The sequence below is a fragment of the Lampetra planeri genome, chromosome 62 (genome assembly GCF_965212315.1).
Source record: "Lampetra planeri chromosome 62, kcLamPlan1.2.h2, whole genome shotgun sequence".
In the NCBI taxonomy this organism is placed as follows: domain Eukaryota; kingdom Metazoa; phylum Chordata; class Hyperoartia; order Petromyzontiformes; family Petromyzontidae; genus Lampetra; species Lampetra planeri.
Window position 1 is genome coordinate 2,608,027 of NC_136168.1, and position 7,837 is coordinate 2,615,863.

Sequence of the window (7,837 nt, forward strand, 5' to 3'; positions counted from 1 at the left end):
TACACTATACACTATACACTACACTATACACTACACTATACACTACACACTACACTATACACTATACACTACACTACACACTACACTATACACTACACTATACACTACACTATACACTACACTATACACTACACTATACACTACACTATACACTACACTATACACTACACTATACACTAGTATACACTACACTATACACTAAACTACTATACACTACACTATACACTACACTATACACTACACTATACACTACTATACACTACACTTTACACTACACTATACACTATACACTACACTATACACTACACTATACACTACACTATACACTACACTACACTATACACTACACTATACACTACACTATACACTACACTATACACTACACTATACACTAGTATACACTACACTATACACTACACTACTATACACTGCACTATACACTACACTATACACTACACTATACACTACACTATACACTACACTCTACTATACACTACTATACACTACACTATACACTACACTATACACTACACACTACACACTACACTATACACTATACACTACACTATACACTACACTATACACTACACTATACACTACACTATACACTACACTATACACTACACTATACACTATACACTACACTATACACTACACTATACACTACACTACACTATACACTACACTATACACTACACACTACACTATACACTACACTATACACAACACTACTATACACTACACTATACACTACACTATACACTACACTATACACTACACTATACACTACACTATACACTACACTATACTATACACTACACTATACACTACACTACTATACACTATACACTACACTATACACTACACTATACACTATACACTACACTATACACTACACTATACACTACACTATACACTACACTATACACTATATAACCTCGTGCCACGGCAGACCTCTCGCCTACTTCAGCAGTTCTTTTCTTGCTGTGGTTGTCCCACCTGATGACGATTGCTTGTGTTGCGATCGAAACGTCGTAATCTGTTATTAAATCCTTTATATTAAGTTCTCTTGCTTGCGTGCTTGGTTGCTTGCTTACGACCGTGCAAATCTTTTGGTCGTTTTTTAACCCACTTCCCGTGATCCAATCGAGCTGACATTATCCACACAGACTCGTTGTGCGTGACAATTAATGTTCGTGAAATTTTTTTTCCAAAATTTTACACTGTTTAGGGGAAGAAAAAAAATATTTAATTACCAATTGCTTAATGCTGGCAGACAATCATCTGACCCATAGGTGGCAGCCATCTCAAGCCAGAGGACGAGAGGACTCTAGCCGCCACGCATATAAATGATTTAGAGTGAAAAACTTTGTTTTTACGGGTTAATTTTTTTTCTACCTACGTGACTTTACCGAAAGAACCAAAGAGTATGGATTCCTGCAGTCACGAAAGCTTCGAATGAAGGTTTGTTCCTGTCTCTGAAAGTTCAGAAGTTGAACGTTCGTAAGTAGAGGAGTCTCTGTAGGAAAGTATACGGCCCAGCCGGATGTGTTTTACCTTTCATAATTGTATCTAATATATTCTAGATTGCATTTTTCGTTTTACTGCTATTGTGTGGGAGGTCACTCGAAAGTTTGTCCGCAATTATGCGATACCATTTGTTGCTCCTGTAGAGCATCTAGAGATGCTTATATTATTAATATAAAGACAATATGATGTAAATTATTCGTATTTTGATTGTCGTTAGCACGTCTGACCAACTTCAATATTCTCAGTTGCTGGAATCAAATCGGCTTCAATAAAAAAAACCCTCATGTAACATGACGGTGTTTTCGGTGTGAATTCCTTCGGTGACCAGACGAAGATCATGAACTTTCTGCACTTGAGAACCCGCCTTTTATCACTGGCGGTTCTCTTTTTAAATCCTTTATATTAAGTTCACTTGCTTTCTTGCTTGCGCGCTTACGACCGTGCAAATCTTTCGGTCGTTTTTTAACCCACTTCCCGTGATCCAATCGAGCTGACATTTTGCACACAGACTCGTTGTGCGTGACAATCTATTTTCGTGAAAAAAAATGTTACACTTTTTAGGAATTTTATTTTTTATATTTAATTACCAATTGCTTAATGGTGGCAGGCAATCATCTGACCCATAGGTGGCAGCCATCTCAAGCCAGAGGACGAGAGGACTCTAGCCACCACGCATATAAAGGATTTATAGTGAAAAACTTTGTTTTACGGGTTATTTTTTTATATATTTTTTTGAAATGACACTTTCAACAGCTTTGCAACAGTCGGATATTTTTTCCCCATCCTAGCAAGCGGCGCTGTATCTCATTCTCACTCGCCACCGTGCGTGCATTGGCAACTTGTTTACGGCCTGACCATTCTCCGTCAAGGCCATCTGGTGTAATGCAAAGCTTCATGTGACACCGTTCATCAATTCCGGGTGGATAAAAACGAATCCTCTCTATTCCCAATAAATAACGTCGTCCTTCCCATACTTGTCTTTCCACCGAAAAAGAAGCAGTTTTTTTGTTTGTTAACAACCCATCGGCCATACGAGCCTTCTGCGAGAGTACATCTCTTCGGCCGTGTTCACTTTTTAAATCCTTTATATTAAGTTTGCTTGCTTGCTTAGGACCGTGCAAATCTTTCGGTCGTTTTTTAACCCACTTCCCGTGATCCAATTGAGCTGACATTTTCCACACAGACTCGTTGTGCGTGACAATTAATGTTCGTGAAAATTATTTTTCAAAATTTTACACTTTTTAGGACAAAAATATTATATTTAATTACCAATTGCTTAATGGTGCAATGCAATCATCTGACCCATAGGTGGCAGCCATCTCAAGCCAGAGGACGAGAGGACTCTAGCCGCCACGCATATAAAGGATTTATAGTGAAAAACTTTGTTTTTACCGGTTATACTTATTTAAAACAAACTCTGGACCGGTTTCGACAATCGTTGCCTCGTCAGCTCACCGAGTCAGGCTTGCTTGAACCGACGATGCTGGCGAGCTTGCAGATGTCTCTAGGCAAGGGACATTTTTGTTTCGATTTAAAGCTTTCGTGACTGCAGGGATTCATCTCCTTGGTTAAATAGACGCTCCAAGCCTGGGGTGTGTCATTCAGACTCTGTCTTCTCGACAGACCTGTTCTCCACCTGAGGACGGCTGCTTACGTTGTGGCCGAAACGTCGTGAGAATTATTTTATTATATTATATTTTTATTATTTTATTATTTCCATTCTACGTGACTTTACCGAAATAACCAAGAAGAGGCATTTTTGTTGTTGTTGTGAGGAGTGGGTCCTAGTTGGACACAAAAACAACGTGTCGTACCGTACCAGAAATAATTCGTGATGCGTCGTCGTTGTGGAGAATGTTAAGAGCAAGGAAGAACAAAATAAATAATTTCGATTTAAAGCTTTCGTGACTGCAGGGATTCATCTTCTTGGTTCCTTCGGTAAAGACACGTAGAAGGGAAAAAATAAAATAATAAAAATAAAACATGATAAAATAATACATAATAAAATAATTCTCACAAAAATATTTATTTTATTATGTTTTATTTTTATTATTTTATTATTTCCCTTCTACGTGACTTTACCGAAAGAACCAAGAAGAAAAAGAAATAATGTCTTCATCCTCTCATTCACGGCGATGCGATGCGGAGGGTGGGGAGGGGACGAACATTCGCGGATCCTATTATCTGCCGGGTCATCCGCAAAAATGACTTCACTTTTCTGGCGGAAAGACGCATTCGGCGGATAGCAGGAAAGATGGGGAAGTGTAATTTGGAGGTTTCGCGCGGGCTCTGCAGCTCCCACGGGTAATGTGAGTCGGGGCTAAGTGTGATCGCGCATTCCAGAGAGCATCTGTGGGCTCCAATTTAACAGCAGACAGATAAAGTCTCCTCCGTGTCATGGAACTTTTTTTGCCAGTATCAAAGGATGAAAAATAGGAATGGGTTTTACCCTTTGTGGAAATTAAAACAGGTGACATGAAGATGTTCATAGACAAAATAGATACCTCTTGCATGGAATCAAGTCTGCATTAACCACACAATACTTTTGGTGAGCATGCAAAACATACTCTGATAACACTGGTCAAAAAAAAAAAAAATTCTGGCCTGGACTTTTGCAGCTGTTTTAGACTAATTTCAGGGTGCCGATTCCAAATCTGATCTCAGATTTGCTCTATCACATCTCATTTGTTATGCTAATGTGATGGGCTGGAACTGCTTCTCTTTGGCGAGGCGTGTGATGTTAGCTGGTATTGATGTTGCTGCTGCTCGCAACTGCTTTTGCTCCTAGATTTATTGAATTTCGAGTCTCGCCTGCGGTTGCCTTGGCAGGGCCACACCAAATGATTTCGCGGGCCTCATACGGCCCACGGGCCGGGCGTTCCCCACCCCTGCCTTAGAGCGTTTGTTCCCCCCCCGCGCTTGCCCTGTACAGCTCCTCCCGACGTGCCATCGGGTCACATCGCATCGTCGTTCTTGCCCGGTGTCCTCCGTTTGCCGACGAAGCATCCCAGCACGCGGGAGAACCTCGTTAAAACCCCTTTGCCGGGTGTATCGTGACCTGACGTAGAATTTGGCGTGCATTCTACAGGCCCCGTAGTTGCAGACGTGCGCGTGTTGCGTGTTGCGCACCTGGTGCCGTGTGCAAACGTCGGTGTGGTACTCGTGTAATGGAGGTAGCCGGGCGTTGTGTTGGCCGCATCGCACACGCTCGTGCGCTGTGGCGTCATTCGTCGGTGCTGCTGCTTCTCGCTAACGGCACTTACCCCAAACAGCCCGTTAAGGCTGTTTAAATCCTTTATTACATCATTTATATTAAGTTCGCTTGCTTGCTTACGACCGTGCAAATCTTTCGGTCGTTTTTTAACCCACTTCCCGTGATCCAATCGAGCTGACATTTTGCACACAGACTCGTTGTGCGTGACAATTTATTTTGGTGAAATTTTTTTTTTCAAAATTTTACACTTTTTAGGTAAAATTTTTTTTATATTTAATTACCAATTGCTTAATGGTGGCAGGCAATGATCTGACCCATAGGTGGCAGCCATCTCAAGCCAGAGGACGAGAGGATTTTAGCCGCCCGTTTCAAAGACCAATGTGGGCTGGGTTGTGGCCCATTGAACACGCATATAAAGGATTTATAGTGAAAACTTTGTTTTTACGGGTTAATTTTTTATACGTATATGCGAGAATGCGTATTGCCTTAAAGGTGGGGGTTGGGGTGGAAGTGGGGGAATTATTAATATATTTTTTTCATCCTTCGTGGCTTCATGAATAGTTAATTGGTAAAGGATGCATCAGCTGACATCTGAATTTTACTCAAAGGTGACCCTGGTGGGCCAGACACCGGTTTACACGCAGCGAAACACACAACACTCTGCTTGAACGATATACACATATGTACACATGGCTTTATTGCATTCAGGCTTATTGAACGTTTAAATGCATTGTCTATAGACATCGTTTTTTGTTTTTGCGTGGCAGGGTAGGCTTCTCGTGGAAATGGCTGTGCAGTCAAATGCACAGCAGGCTGGCGATTCGGAGAAACATCCCCGCGTTCAGCGCAGGGGCTGCGAGATTTGGGCTGGCCGCCTTGACGCCTGTACGTACGTCTGTGGGACTTCTTTCGCACCGTACGTAGCCAACCGTGCCGATCGGTGGTGGTGCGAGGGAAGGACAACGGACGATCAACGCAAGATCGTCTGGGTGGGAGCTGCACACTTTACAAGTGGGGCTTCGCGAAAACTGGCGGGGGGAGAGAATTTAAGCGGAAAGTTGACGAACTCGGCGCTGTCGAATGGACGCACGAATCGCGTGTTTTCCTTCTCCCTGCCGATGGCGAACGTTAGCGGTGCATTCTGCCCCCCGCACCTCCCCGCTGCTCAACGCAGCAGGGTTTTTTTTTTTGCATTCAGCAGCACCGTCTGGCGAATCCGTGTTGGCGAAGCGGTCGCGTCGAAAGCCGCCTCCGACGCCGCGCAGCGACGGCCGCCTGCCTGCCCCGGTCAGCGCCGCTTTGTCCCACCCGGGAAGCCGCCTGAAGGCCGGGTCGTTCCCACTCCCATCAGGACGCCCGCAGTTCGCGCTCGTGCCAGGAGCCGGGCCCTCGTCCGGCGAGCGGCGCCAAATTGGGGCAGCCCTCCGTCGGCACGATCGTGCTGCGAACGCGAATTCGCAACGACGACGATGACAGCAGCAGCGATACAAAAGCAACGTCATATCCACACGGCCAACCGGGTGCTGTTCTGCTTGCTGCTCGTGCTGCCCCCCTTGTCCGACTCGGAGGGGGCCTGGTGCGTCGTCGCGGTCCGCTCGTGCCGGGCGTTGGCCACGTTCTGCTCCATCGCGCTCGACCCCGCCCCGCCGCCCACGTTCTCGTCCGCCGTGCCGCTCGAACCGGCGCCGCTGTCCGAACCCCTCATCCCGTCCCCGCCCGCCGCCGCAGCCGCCGGCTCTACCCCGGCCACCGGCAGGCCCGGACGGCCCCCCGCGTCGACGCCTCCGCCCTCCGCGAGGTTTTTCCGCGGCGGGGAGACGTCCGGCACGTCGGCGCCGCCACAACGCCTCGGCTCCGCGATGCCGTTGGTCCGCTTGGTGGCCGCGGCGGCCGCGAGGCCCTCGGGCGTCTGCGAGGCCTTGGAAATGGGCCGCAGCTCGAACTCGAGCAGCGACGGCGCCGTGGGCATCTCCTCGCCGGACTCGCGGCCGCACGCCGACTCGGGGGAGCCGCGCGGCGCGGTCTGCGAGCCCCGGTCCTTCCTGGCCAGCGCGTCGCGGACGGTGCCCGCGCCCAGGTGCAGCATCTCGCACACGTTGAGCGCCAGGCACAGGCAGCTGACGCCGTACATGACGAACAAAAAGACGGTCTTCTCGGTGGGGCGCGACACGAAGCAGTCGACCACGTGCGGGCACGGCGGCCGGCCGCACGCGAACCGCGCCGCCACCTCGAAGCCGTACAGGAAGTACTGGCCCGCCAGGAAGGCGCCCTCCAGCGCGGTCCGGGAGACGAGCTGGAAGACGTATATGCCCATGAGGCCCTCCTCCCTGATCCTCCGCCGCCCGTCGTGGCGGTGCTCCCTGTCGGGCCGGTGCCTCTGCCGGCCCACGGCATCGTCGAATATCATGGGCTCCTCCTCCAAGTTGCTCTCGCCCTCCTCCAGGAAGTGGTTCTGCCCTCGGTGGATCATGAGGCCCCTGCGGCCGCCGCGGCTCTGCCCGTGGCCCCCGCCGCCGCCGCCGCGACGGCACCGCCCGCGGCCTGGCCGTTTGGCCACCTTGTGGGCGGCGAAGGCCAGGTAGAGGAGCGAGGGCGAGGACACGAAGATGATCTGGAGCACCCAGAAGCGGGCGTGCGAGAGAGGCGCGAAGGCGTCATAGCAGACGTTCTCGCAGCCCGGCTGGCCCGTGTTGCACACGAACTTGCTCTGCTCGTCGTAGTAGATGGTCTCGCCGCCGACGGCCGCCAGCACGACGCGCAGCACCACCAGGGCGGTGAGCCACAGCTTGCCCACGAAGGTGGAGTGGTGGTGGACCTCCTCGAGCAGACGCGTCAGGAATGCCCAGCTCATGGTGGCGCCGCCGCCGTACGGCGCCCGTCACGCACCTTGGACGGACGGACAGAACAACGGCGGGCGGCGACGGGGGTGAGGGTTACGTGACGCGAGGGACGTCGGTGGGAATCGGGGATGGTATTCTTGGGTTTTTTCGGTAAAGTCACGTAGGTAAAAAATAAAAATTAATTAAAGTAAAATAAAAAAATAATAATAATAAAAAGGGGGCCTGTCCTGGCTCCTCCCCCCTCAACCAGTAT

The 7,837-nt window shown here is 48.7% G+C and overlaps 1 pseudogene; it reads right to left on the bottom strand.

The window, feature by feature from the left end:
- Nucleotides 1-6,216: 6,216 nt before the first annotated feature.
- On the bottom strand, nt 6,217-7,595 carry LOC144736629 (gap junction gamma-1 protein pseudogene; annotated as a pseudogene).
- Nucleotides 7,596-7,837: the final 242 nt, after the last annotated feature.